At 45.5% G+C, this 13,860-nt stretch overlaps 3 non-coding genes across 3 annotated transcripts; all 3 read left to right on the plus strand.

Moving 5' to 3' along the window:
* Positions 1-11,262: 11,262 nt before the first annotated feature.
* On the plus strand, positions 11,263-11,359 carry LOC119327036. The gene has a single exon (XR_005158364.1). It is a non-coding gene; the product is annotated as a small nucleolar RNA R64/Z200 family (small nucleolar RNA).
* An 83-nt stretch (positions 11,360-11,442) lies between these two features.
* On the plus strand, positions 11,443-11,527 carry LOC119327010. Its single transcript, XR_005158343.1, has one exon. It is a non-coding gene; the product is annotated as a small nucleolar RNA Z199 (small nucleolar RNA).
* A 174-nt stretch (positions 11,528-11,701) lies between these two features.
* Positions 11,702-11,780, plus strand: LOC119327012. The gene has a single exon (XR_005158345.1). It is a non-coding gene; the product is annotated as a small nucleolar RNA Z199 (small nucleolar RNA).
* Positions 11,781-13,860: the final 2,080 nt, after the last annotated feature.

Below are 13,860 nucleotides of genomic sequence, written 5' to 3' on the forward strand. Positions count from 1 at the left end.
CGGAGGTCACGGCGAAGCTCAGGACTAAGGCCCTTACGGAACCTTGCTTGCTTCTTGGCGTCAGTAGAAACTTCCTTGGTTGCATATCGTGCGAGATTACCAAACTCCCTGCTGTAAACATCCACAGAAAGTCGGCCTTGGGTGAAACTGCAAAATTCTTCACGTTTGCGGTCCATGAGACCCTCCGGAATATGATGCTCACGGAAAGCCTCGCTGAACTCAGCCCAAGTAGTGACATGGCCCGCTGGGCGCATAGCTCCATAATTTTCCCACCATAGACTGGCGGGGCCTTCGAGATGATATGCAGCAAAGGTGACCTTGTCAGCCTCCGCTACCAGCGCGGAACGCAGTTTGTGAGAGATACTGCGAAGCCAGTCATCAGCGTCGAGAGGCTCGACGGAGTGGTGGAACGTGGGTGGATGTAATTTGATAAAATCACTGAGTGACACCACGTTAGTCCTCTGATGGTGTGCCGTGTTCTGTTCAATACGCTCCAACAAACGGTTGGTCTCCCGCTTGTTTCTCTCAGCTTCCATCATAACCTCGGCTAGTGAAGGAGGATGAGGCAGATTTTCATTCCTGCCTTCACTGCCTTCGGCCTGCTCTTGAGAAGCAGGGTTAGCGCGCGTGTTGACCATCCTAGGTAAACAAGACAATGATTTAGTCAGAATGATAAAATTCCGACATAGAATACAGAATGTAAGGAATAATTCGGAATGCAAGATGATCATCCGTATGACATGGTAAATACAGAAACTGCTTCTTTATTCCATCGTCATACACACCATACAGGGTTTCGTACAAGACCAAACAAGTACTATTACGGTGAAAGAGGATTACATCTCATCGGAGGCATTCCAAGCTCCTATACATTATTTTTCTACACCTCCGGAAGGTGTACAAACTAGGTCATATCCCACGAGTCACGCGGGACGATAGACGACATAGCTAGTGCGAACTAGTGATACTACCGCTAACTCAGACCGATCCGTAGTAGTCCTCGTAGAAGTCACCTCCATAGCCTGGGAGCTCAACATGATCATCCGAAAACAGACGATCTCGCGGAGCTTGTGGACCATAGGGGCTAGGATGAGGCCTTGGACCAACAGACGGTGGCCTGCGGGGACCGCGAGGTGGGGTGATGCCTCCTACATCACGCCAAACCATCACGTCTGGCAGAGAAGACCTCACAGGATAGAGATCGCGCATATCTGAGAATCCAGCTTGCACCGCCGGTGCGAACCGAGTCAAAGTGGCCCAGTGGTCAGCACGGGTATTGAAGAGCTCTAACCTCAAGGCCCGATTTTCACGGTCCTTCTCCTCGAGCATCTCAGCAGTGGTGCAAGTCCGTGAATCCTCCTGAGTGGGGTCAGCATAAATAGCCTGGAGATACCCTTGTGCTCCCGGAAGTGATCCTGGCATATACCGGAAATCAGAGTCCCGAAATATACCAGATCTGACTCGCATAATGGTCATCATAGAGTAGGCGGCGTCCTGCACAGCCATCTCAATGGTAACCCCGAGTCCATATGAGCAGTGAAGAGGCTCGGTGGATCCAGGATAAGATGGAAATATCCTAACAGTGCAGAGATACTGGCTTTGATTAAAGTCTCGGAATTGCTCTTCGACCATGTACTCAGGATACCAGCGGTATCCAGCCTCAGTCATTACCCTGACCAACTTGGCAGTATGGCCGGGTACATCTAGGCATCGAGTCAGGTGAACCACTTGATTGAGGTCGCGAGTGGCCATCTGAAAGCACCATCATAATGCAAAGGCATTAGAATTTCTAGCAAAATTTCGGCAGCATAACAGCTGTAAATGCTCAAAAAGGATTTGAGACATTTGACAAAGGATTTCATACACACTCAACATCATCATATCAAAGTTCTGAGACCATCCTAGCAACATAATGTGGTAGTAGAACTGAACTAGGCTTGTATCCATCAAACTTATAAGGTACTACTGATTAGTAACACGTGATCCTGATAGAGAGAATAGATCCTAATTCCTTAACCCCCGGTGGAAGAATGGACTGACTCAGATCAGAATGTCATAAGATAAAGGAGTAAAAGAGCCTTACGTTCCAACCCACAAACAATTCCCCTACATATAACTAAAGAATTTCTAGACTCAACATCGTCCAGTTTGGCTTGGAGAACCTACAGGCAGTCCGGCTCTGATGCCAACGCTGTCAGGACCCCGACTCGATGTCACATCGATCTAGCCGGTAACACCTCATATCACTTTGCGGCCTCACGCACGGTATCCCCACGGGTGTCGCCTTACCTTTGCCCGGGACCGTTTGCGCCTTTTGGCTCACGTATATGATAGTGTCGCAAGCATCCATATGATAAAGAGCCCGGGCTGACATGACTAGTCGTAAACCCAAAGTGGCACAGACCTACAGGGACAGGCATCCATGACCCAGCTTCGAACGTGTCGGTCATCAGCAAGTGGGTCCGGGCTGTAGCACTGGGCTAGCAGGACTCCGGTAAACCGGGCTGTAGCGGGCTAACAGGACTCCGGTACTCAAAGCGTGACATTTCCCCGAAGGGACAGACACAGGAACGAAGAAGGACACATGCCGGCCAGCCTAAGTGTTCCAGAGCAGTAGCAAGCTACCATGGCTCAGCGGTAACACTAGGAGACAGTTCCCGGTAAGAGAGGCTACTAAAGATAAACAACTAGATAGTCAGATCCCACACATACCAAGCATTTCAATCATACACACAATATGCTCGATATGTGCAAATACAACGAAGCATCACAACATGACTCTACGACACAAGTACTTTATTTAAGGCTCAGGGAGCCATACATAACATACACGCAGGTACGGGTCTCACGACCCAACATACAAGTCATACAGTCATACAAACCAGCAGCGGAAGTAACTTGTCTGAGTACAGACAACTAGTAAAATAAAAGAGGCTTGGGAAGCCTAGCTATACTACAAGGTCCTTCACAAGCTCAGGGTCACCACCTGGGTCTTTAGCCTACTCGTTGATGTCAACGTCTACATAGAACCCATCAGAAGGGGTTGCAGCGTCTTCTGTAGAAATGTAGATTATAGCAACATGAGTACAAAGGTACTCAGCAAGACTTACATCAGATCCTACATACATGCTTAGTATCAAGAAGGGTTGGTGGAGTTATTGCAGCAAGCCAGCTTTGACTCTTGGCTAGACTATCCTACGATACTCCAACTTGAAATGGTTTTGCGCACACGAGTCCACTACTCACCACTTCAATACACTACCGAGGATCCACCTCCGTCTTCCTACGGAAGAGCCATCCTCGGCACTCACACTTATCTTGAGGCTTTTAACAGTTTCCATTTACTTGTCTATGAACTGTATAGGCAACCAAGTAGTCCTTTACCGCGGACGTGGCTATTCGAATAGATTATGATAACCCTGCAGGGGTGTACTTCTTCATACATGTTTCCACCACTTAGCGTCTGCACACGACATGTGCTCGGCAGACTTCAAGCGAAAGCCGACGTGGGTGTTGACCAGGACCTACCTAAACACTTAAGCCTCTAGTCCAGGTTTATCGCCTATTCAGGTTCCATCCGCAGGGAGTCCGGCCGGGGTTTCCCATACGGCCCCGAACGATGTGAACAGGGTTCCCGAGATACCTAACGGGTATTCGGTACACCCGGCCACGTACCTACCGCATCACAGCCCACCCCTACGGTCAGCGCTGTCCACGGCCTCCAGTAGGCTACAAACACCAGAAACTACTTGCAACTCCTGGACAGAGAGCTAGGGTGAATAAGAAGTCGAGCGGGGTCATATTTCAGGGCCCAATGCATGGTAGTAGCTGTATCTTAAATCACGCATACAGATCTCAGTGCTTAAGGTCGGCTTCAATGAAACAACCCACCATGTACTCCTACATGGCCTCTCATCGATACCTTTACCAAATCGTGTTCACCTCACCACTCTTATTACCGACATAATCATTTCACTCTAGCCCATCACCCAGATGAACCAGACCTGACACGACTCTAAGCATAGCAGGCATAGCAAGGTAGGAACAACACATACATATGGCTCAATCAACTCCTACACATGCTAGTGGGTTTCATCTAGTTACTGTGGCAATGACAGGTCATGCAGAGGAAATGGGTTCAACTACCGTAGCACACAGCAGTTTGAAACGCGTTGTCTTAATGTAGTAAAAGAGAGCAGGAGCGAGAACATGGGATTGTATCGATATGATCAAATGGTTGGTTGCTTGCCTGATGGGTCGATGCACTGATACGGTTCTTCGTTAGGGTAATCACGGTACTCCTCGGAGGCAGAACCTGTCGCAAAGGACACCGATACACAACCATCACCAAACAATGTGCAACAATATGATGCATGCATGAAACATGGCAATATGAGTGTGTTGGGCTAATGCAACTAAAACCAGAAGGGTTTGAACAAATTTGAATCAAGGATTCAAATTTCAAATTCAAATATGGCCTTTTAAAGTGCTTTTCCTTGTTCTTCTTGAAACATCAATTTAACTTGTTTGATCATGCATGAAAATAGTACAGATGGATAGATTGGATTTTTCTGATCATTTTTCATGTATAATTTGTCCAATTTGGAGTTACAGAATAAAAGTTATGAATTTTTGAAGTTTAAATAATATTCTGGAATTTCCTGATTTAAATTAAATCCAGAAATATAATTATTGCGCCAGCATGACGTCAGCATGACGTCAGTGGTCAACTGCGGCTGGCTGGAGTCAAACCTGACGTGTGGGGCCCACACGTCAGTGACAGGGGGGTTAAACAGAGTTAGTTTAATCCTAATTACTAATTAGTGGCGCTGGGGCCCACTGGTCAGTGTCAGGGGGTTAACTAACAGTGGTTAGCGCTAATCCTAATTAGCTACAGGGCTGGGCCCACCTGTCAGGGACTCAGGGGGGGTTCCTGCCGTGGTCAAAGTGGGTCAAACCCACCGGCGACGTGACACCGGCGAGGCCCGAGACGGCGGCGCGATGCGGGATCGCGCTACAGGGCACGGGCGAGGCCGTTCTTGGGCTCGTTGGAGAGCTCTTGCTCCCGCGCGTCGAATGGTGGTGGTGGCCGGGCCTGAGGTGGCCGGAGTCGACGGCGGCGAGCTCGGCTGCGGCCGCCGGAGTTCGGGTGCGGTCGGAGTCGGCGTTGCAGGGGGTTTGGGGGAGGCGTTGGTGCGTGCTGCGTGCTCCTAGTGAGGCGTGGAGCACGATAGGGTGCTCGGTTGGGCGCTACGGTGATCGTGGCCACGACGGCGACATCGCCGGCGGCGTGGAGCTCTCGGCCAAGGTGGGGCTAAGGCCTAGAGGTCGAAGGAGACCAGGGGAGAAGGGGGAAACGACTCGGGGGTTCACCGCGGTTGCAGTGGGCGTCGAAGCGGGCTCGGGGACGCGCTGGAGACGGCGAATTCGACGGCGATGATGGTCGGAGCCCGAAGAGGGGAACGGCGACGTGGCGGCGATGCAGGGCTTCCGGAGGCCCGTGGAGCGGTGGGGAGGAAGAGGGGGTTGTGGCGGAGCTTCTGAGCTAGTCGGGGGAGCGAGGGGTGGCCGGAGACGGCTGCTAAGGCGAACGGCGGCGACGGTGGTGTTCGGCCGTGTGAGAGAGAGAGCGAGGGAGAGGAGGGGAGAGCCGAGGGAGAGTGAGAGAGAGCAGGGGGAAGGCATGGCGTCGTCCAGGGGCATCGAGGCGAGGAGGGGAGGGCAGGCAGGCAGGGAGAGAGGTGGCGTGGCGCGGTGGCGCGCGCGCGCGCCGGCCACACTCCCCTCCCTCTGTCGGGACGAAGACGACAGAGGAGGGAGACGGGCTGGGCCGCCTGCTGGCTGGGCCGGCCAGCTGGCTGGGCTGCACAGGGAGGAGCCCAGGTAAGCTTCTCCCTTTTATTTTTTTTCTGTTTTCTAATTTCTGACATTTGTTTTGATTTAAATAATATATTAAATCATTTATTTAACTTATGCCAATTTTTGCAGGGGCTAGATATATTATTCCAGAGCTCCTTTATAATTGGCATAATATTTGGACATATATTAATATATATAGAAATATATTTCCAAAGCAAATATTTATGCATTAATTCCAAATGCCCAAAATAAATGTCCATGAGCCACTAAAAATATTGGTTTGATTTTTATCTCTGTCCAATATTTTCAGAGATCAACATGAGCATTTTCTTGGACCCTTTTGGAGAAATTTTTATTTGGGTCATTTTCAAAATGATTCTGAGGGTTTCACAAATCCCCATTTCAAATTAAATGGAATTTTAAACATGATGCACACACTCTAATGCATGACTAGCTAGGGTGTGACACTATGTCATGATGATGGCCATAAGATTGATCATTTGGCTTGAAAGCCATGAATCTTCACACATGATAGCTCGTTTCTGAGAACATTTTTTTAAATAATTGCCGTATTACAAGTTTATAATTTTTGCTGGTAACATGGCAACATATAATGACACAATGCGAAGGTTTTCCAATTTTTTGATTTTTTTTGATTTTTTTATGCCCGTTTCAATATGCGGTCAAAACGGCGGCATGATCGTTCGTAGCTAGTGGTTGAATCTAGGTTTTTTTTGGTGTTTCTCTAATTAAATAGATACTTATGTATCTAGAAATGATTTTTGTGAAAAATAAAGAGCAAACTATGAGGCAGCTGCAGTTCTAATTTGACCCGCTTCCTACTGAATTGGCGGAAATTTGTCTTTTTCATGAGTGTGGATCAAAACTTTTCACACCCATCCATTTGGTCAATTGTGCATTAAATATGTTCTAGTATTTTAAAAAATTGATTTGGTACAATTTTGTAACAAATAATTGGTAGGTCCTTCACAAAAAAAGCTCATTTTGTCACCCCAAAAATAGAAAATGATTGTTTTCCTAAAAAATCATCTCCGATAACACTTTTTAAAGATATTTGTCTTATTGGAATTCCAAGTTTGTTATTTTTCCTAAAAACTAGGTCACATTAGCTAACGAAAGAGAATGTTTTTTTTTGAATTTCTCATATAATAAAACTGTTTATATGATTCAACACCTCATTTTTAGCCGATTATGACCAATTTAAATGGTCATAACGTGTACTGCATTCTGATTGGTCCATGGATGTCACGCGGATCGTGCCTCCAACGCCGTCGAATGCTCCCGGATCCGACGACAGCCCTTTCTCCCTGACCCCCCTCTTTGTCTAAAAAAAACTCCCTTGCTCTCTCATCCCACGAAGCCTGGCCCACAGCCCCGCACACGAACCCTAGTGCTCCAGATCCCTTGCAGCCGTCTCCCACTCCGCTCCAGATCCGCCACCCACCTCCCCTCGCCACCGGTCTGCACCTTCCCCTCCCCTCCCCTCCCTCTCCCCCACCTTTGCCGCCCATATTCGCCGCTGCGCATCCACAGGAGCAGCGCGCCATGGGGAGGTACCGCCGACTTCTTCTCATCACCGGTCGCCGCGGAATGGAAATAAGGGGCCGTGGGAGCTCCTGTCGGCGCTGGCCGCCACGCTGTTTCTGCGGCTTGTTGCCGCGGGGGCCGGGTTCGCCCTCCTCCCGCCCAGGAGGATGACGAGGGCGAGGACGTGGAGGCCGGCAAGAGGAGGAGAGCGGAACCCGCGCGGTGTAGATTAGGAGGAGGGGGCGAGATGTCTGTGCGGATCAAGGCAGTGGTGGACATGTTCGTGAAGGAGCTGCAGGAGGCGCTAGACGCGAACATCCAGGACCACATCATGAAGGAGCAGGAGATGCAGAGCTACATCCAGGAGTGAGAGCGCGAGGTCGCCGAGAGGGAGGCCGCCTAGAAGGCCGAGCTCTCCACCCATGAGGTAGTAATCCAACCCCATACTCCTCCTTGTCTCCTTTCCCACCATTCTGATTCATCTGCCTGCGTATGCGCTAGTGTTGTGTCAGTTGGTGGTGGTGTTTATGGCATGGTGCCTTCAGAGTAAGTTCAGAGGTCGGTTGCTGCTGAATGCTGGTGCATTTCAGATTTATGAGTGATCTCTTATAGTTGCTCGATCTCCGAAAGTAATTTTGTAGTTTAAGTGACATAGTTGAATTTGATAGAAGGTGTTTGTTATGTCAGGTGTTGATTAATTGGTAATAGCTACACTTTGGGAGCAAATTAGACATCTACAGTTAGTATGAGCATCTTTGAGGTCTGAGGTTCAAACGCACTGGTTCTGGTAGTTAGTTACTGGATGTTAACTAGCCAGGTTCTTGCACGGGCATGAAATTTGGTGGTAATATACAGTAGTGGCGTGAGTGGTACTACTACTGCCCATATCATAGTTCTCGATTCTAAGTAATGGAAGGGGGAGGTCAGAGGTTCACATGCACTGGTCACAGTATTCAGTGATTGGATATATGAACTAGCTACGTTCTTGACTTGCATGAGAATTGGTGTTATAATTACCGTACTATATGCAGTAGTGATTTGAGTGGGACTACTCCTGTTTGTGTCATAGTTTTTAGTTCCAAGTAAAGTAAAGGGGTGATTTTATCCTTGTTCGAAAAAAATGTCAATTCTAAACTGATAGATCCGTAGTGATGTGGTGTGAATGTCAAATTGTGAGCCTGTGTATTGGAGCCTAATAACTTCTGTTACGCTGACGGCTTTGATTTGCCGATTGCCGTGTAGGAGGGGCTGGTTCTGCAACTGGATGTCGGCCTGTCGATGCACCGGGCGCTGCAGGAGGTCGAGAATGTCTGCACCACCCTCGTGCGCAAGAAGGCAAGCAACACGCTCTTTCCATCCGAAAATTTGTGATTGACCCAACCCAATACAAATGCAAGCATCTGTTAATCTGCCTTTCCATTTTTTGTACTCTACAACTAGTTTTTCTTAGGAGCGACGAGGTTGGCGTTCTCCTATTTGGAACTAAAGGACTATTCCTGCATTTTTTGTAACAGAACTTGGCATGTACATTGGGACTTCAAATATTGCGGGTCCATCATGTGACTAACTTCCTACTTATTAGTTTTTTTCCTATTAACTAGAAAACCTTTTCTTGTTTCCCTGTTCACTCCACTATATAGTAGGTTTTAATGTATTGGTGAACTGAATGTAACTTCTATTTCTAGCGGCCTGTATATGTATGGTCCTGATTAATGTCACTCCAAGGAAGCCTTACATTACATATGTTTGCACTGAACAAGTGTATTTATGGTTTAGAATAGAAAACAATCAAACAAGTTATTGTTTTCCTCCTTAGCATGCATCTAGTCTTTGGGGAATATTTGTTCTGAAGTCATGACTGCACTATGTTTAGCTATGCCATCCCAGTGCTTGCGTCCTGATAACATCCAAGAACAGTATCTAGGACTGGCTTGCATTTATGCTTCTTAAAATTGAAAACTGTGCTACTTAACTTTTTACCTGATGTGACTAGCTTCCTACTTATCAGTTTTTGCCCTGTTAATAACTAGAAAACCTTTTCTTGTTATTTTTCACTACAGCATGTAGGTTTTCATGCAATGGTGAACTGAATGTAACTTCTATTTCCAAGGGCCTGTATATGTTTGGTCCTCATTAATGTCACTTCAGGGAAGCCTTACAGTACATATGTATGCACTGAACAAGTGTAGATATATAATTTCCTAGTATATGTGAACTACACATCAGCTTACATGCTTGTGTTTTCAGTTATACATGATTAAGTAGACCAGCTTGACACAAGTACTACTTCATTGTCTGTATTGTGTTGAGGCATGTTGCATAGTAGGTTTCTCGTGTCGATTTATTCATGTCTGTGTTTAAGAGCTGAATTTAGATGTTGGGTTTGGCAAGAGAGCGAGGGGGTGGCCACCAAGAAGGAACGCATTGACTTTATGTCTATCTGGAATGCATCATGAAGACCAAAGTGAATGTGGAGTAGTGCTTTGAGGAGGTTGTACTGAAGGTATATGTATATGTTGCCACTTTTAGCTCTGTATTTTTATATCTGGCTTCTTAGCAACATCAATATTGAGCTGTGAAACTGTCCCTTCTTAAACAGTTACTTGTCCACACTTGATTGAAGTGGAAGTACTTGTCCGGTTTTTATGTTAGTATATAGTAGGATTATTAATTAACTCTTGTTAGTTGGTATTGTTGTTGTACAAGCGGGCCCCTCTCTCCTAGAGATATAATTCTGGGTGAAGGTTCATCATAGTTTTAGTGCAAATATTTGCATCAGATGGATGGATGGAGTGTTCCTTTGTTCCTTATAAAGCTAGCCTACTATGTTGAAACTGACACACTTGTGCATGCATGATGATGCAGATTGTAGGCACGCTGAGCCTGCTGGCGGATGCTTCTTCAGGGGCAAAGAAGAAATCTTCAAGAAGAAGGTGCCCGAAGCTGATGCCGCGACGAGTGACTGATGTTTACATGTTGAGTCACGATGAAAATCATTTGTTGTTGCCGAAAGTTATATAGAAGTAGCCAACTTGCTTGTCCGTTTAATTTATAAATGGTTACCTGTTGCTGCTGTAGGTGCAACATTGCTGATGGCGACGGGTACGTGATGGTGGCTAGTGTGGTGGACGACCCAGAATATGTGGCCCCACAAGTGCACATGTACGTAGCTTTCCTCCTCAAATGCTTCTGCTTCTGCCCCAGCCATTAAGGTAATCTAGTGTCGGGGACTCCCTTAACAAAATTCTGCTCTGGCTCTGTTCACTCACTCCCTACTACTACAACTATATATCCAAGTGTAAATACGGAGTCAAGTGGCAGCCATTCTGACTTCTGAATTAGAAACTACACAAGTGAGTTCTCATAATAGTGTGGCTAGCGTGTTCCTGTGACAATCAATATTTCTCATTATAAATCTATTAGATCAGATTGTTGGAGTTCAAAATCAGCATAAATTGGCACTTGGAATGTTTTCCCATGCTTTTCTTTTTTGTAATAAAACATGCATGCTCGGTGCTAACTGAACTGACGGTTCCTTCTTTCAGCCTACCCCAAGAAAACATTACACCTGTAGGCCCTGGATGGAGCCAAGTACATTGCTAATCTTCTCTGCTCCTCCTCCTAATCTTCTCTGAACCATAAAACTGGTGCTGCTCCTGATGCCCATACTGCTGCCCCTCTTTCTCTCCCAGTTGATTCGTCATCTCGGGTCATAATTTTTCTGCATTCCCTGTTATTGTAGCTTGTTGGATGCATAGTTTGATCTCCCAATGGGTATTATTAGTGAATGGTGACGTCTGTGGTCACGAGATCCTCGGTTGCATCTGGTTTCTCAGTGCCGTTTCTGCAGTTTGCAAAATGTTATGATGAATCATGAAATCTATGACGTATGTCAGACTTCAGAGATGCCATTTGGCATTGATGAGGAGATATTTCATATTCTAAGCAATAATGTTGCATTTCATACCGATAGTTGCCAAATTATAAATTGTTATAGCCTTTTTTCTTGCTGTCCATTCATGCTTATATGTTTGAGGGTCAAGTGATGAGGAATAAACCATCAACAATATGATGGAGCTCTTCTCCTCTGATTCTTAGGATGTAAGTCCCTGATGGTACCTCAACACTTTGATATGTTTGTGGTTTTCTATGCTATCCACATACTGAAGGAAGTCCTACTATCTTCACAACAAATATAATTTTGCTTGAACGGGTTTATAAATTGAACTATCTCCACAACAAAGATATTTACCATTTGTAGTTTCAATCTAAAGTGTTGCTTGATTTCATTTGTGCTCCAAGTGATGATGAGAAACTACAACAATATGACAGGAGTTACACTCCTGTGATTCGTATTTTAAAGTCTGATGATTTCTTATCTTCAAATAACCGTTCTCTTGTGAAATGCAACGTTCTTGTTTTCTTACGAATTGCTTCATGCAATTTCTAAGACGGGTTTCTTTGATAGTGAGGGAGTATTTATTGTCTTAGTACTTGTATATCCATCAACTGTTACTGTGCCTTTGTGGCGCGATCTGAATCTCTGTAGACCGATCATATCTGAAGCATGAGCCAAGCATCATCTCTACAGTTTCAGAACGGAAAACCAATCATGCTATATGTATTAAGCAACTCCATTGCAGTCTAATTTTTTCAGAATGGAGACGAAAACTTTGGTTGGTTTGCATCATACCTTATAGCCATATATATATAAAGCTTCCATTTAACGTCCAAAGAATGCATACCTGATTTGAGTTAGACTCTAGTCTTGACTATTTTATGTAGGTGGCAACTGAGAAGTTGAGTTCCAGTCTAGCTCATCTGTAATTTTTCTGTATGCAAGAGGGCGAGCTGGAGGAGCTTGAGAAGGGCTTGGAGCCTGCGTGGGAGCGCTTGGTCCACCCGCTCGAGCGCATCATCGACAGGCTGAATGTCGTTGACCACATCAAGGCAGTCAAGGACTCGCCCGACCTCTATGCCGCCGTCGAGGATGTTGAGGTAGTCTCTTCTTCTGTCACACCGCCTGTGATCTGGATGAACAAAGCCGTTGATTGGTTAGTACATCATCAGATGATGATGATGTCTCTGTATTTCTTCTTACTCCATGAATTAATCCTAATGAATGTTGCTTGTTTTGCACAAGCTGACAAGGACACTAGCTAGAGTGCACTGCCGCTCCTCTTCTTGCATGCAACATAATCTGAAATTCATTTAGTTCCACTGTGCATAAACACTATAGTGTACAACTATCAACTTGTTTCACTATTTAGTTTGCCACCCATTCAGCTTGCTTACGGGGGCATCTTTCTTGTAAGAGTTTACTTGATAGTACAATATGTTAGAAGAAACTACCATGTCTCTGGAATGGATCATTAATCACTCTTTATAGACTTGCAAATCAGTTTCGTTCATATAAGTTCTGCTGCCTTTCATGACCAGAGCGCACAGAGACATACTATTCTTTCCGGTCTCTCCATATGTGGCTCACATGCATTTCGAAACTAAAGTAGCAACATTTAGCTAACCAATTAAACATCTCTCAGTTTTACTAATATCAGCAATAATATTAGGTATGAATTTGTATATCTAAGCTTGTTTAGCTCGATGGGTGGAGCAGTGCTATTACGACATGAACCGGTAGGCTGATTGTGGTCATCGTAAAATGGGGAAACCATAAGCATGGTGGGTACAGTGTTGACCGTGGCAGTGGGATGACAGGTCTCAAGATGCAAACCGTGCAAAGGGTAGTTAGCAACCGATGTTTTGTTTGAAATAACAACTAAGATTTGGTATGGACACGAAAGTATGGTCAACAAGTGACAAAGAAATGCAATTATGCTGTCTCTCTATATGTCGCAACATGCATTTGGAAACTCAAGTGGGACCTTTAGCTAACCAATTAAATGTGTCAGTTAACTAATATCAGTATCATATCACAATCATATTTGAACAACTAAGCTTTTGAATTTTGAGTGTTGTGTTGTTTAGCTTGAAGGGTGGAGTGATGCTAGTACGACAGAAAGCACCTATGCAAATCATAGTAGAGTAGATAAAAGGGGAAAACCCTAAGCATCAAGAGAAAAATCAGGAAAGTGGAACTAGCTAGACCAGTGGGTGGTGCACATGCTTTTCGAAATGAATATAGGAACATTAGGTTACCAATTAAATGTTCTCTGTTTTAGTGATATGAGCATCATATCAGATTCGTATTTCAACACGTAAGCTTTGGGTTGAGGTCTTGAGGAGCAGTGCTAGCACGACATGAAGCACCTACGCTGATGGTAATGAATATAAATGGGGGAAACCATAAGCTTTATGAGTATAGTGCCCGTGCCATGGCGGATCTGAAGTTGCAAACCGGACAAAGCTACTTCGCAACCAATGTTTGCTTTCACCTAGCCACTACGATTTGGTATGGACAAGAAAAGTACAGTAAACAAATTACGATCTATT

Source organism: Triticum dicoccoides, chromosome 6B, assembly GCF_002162155.2.
Source record: "Triticum dicoccoides isolate Atlit2015 ecotype Zavitan chromosome 6B, WEW_v2.0, whole genome shotgun sequence".
Lineage (NCBI taxonomy): Eukaryota > Viridiplantae > Streptophyta > Magnoliopsida > Poales > Poaceae > Triticum > Triticum dicoccoides.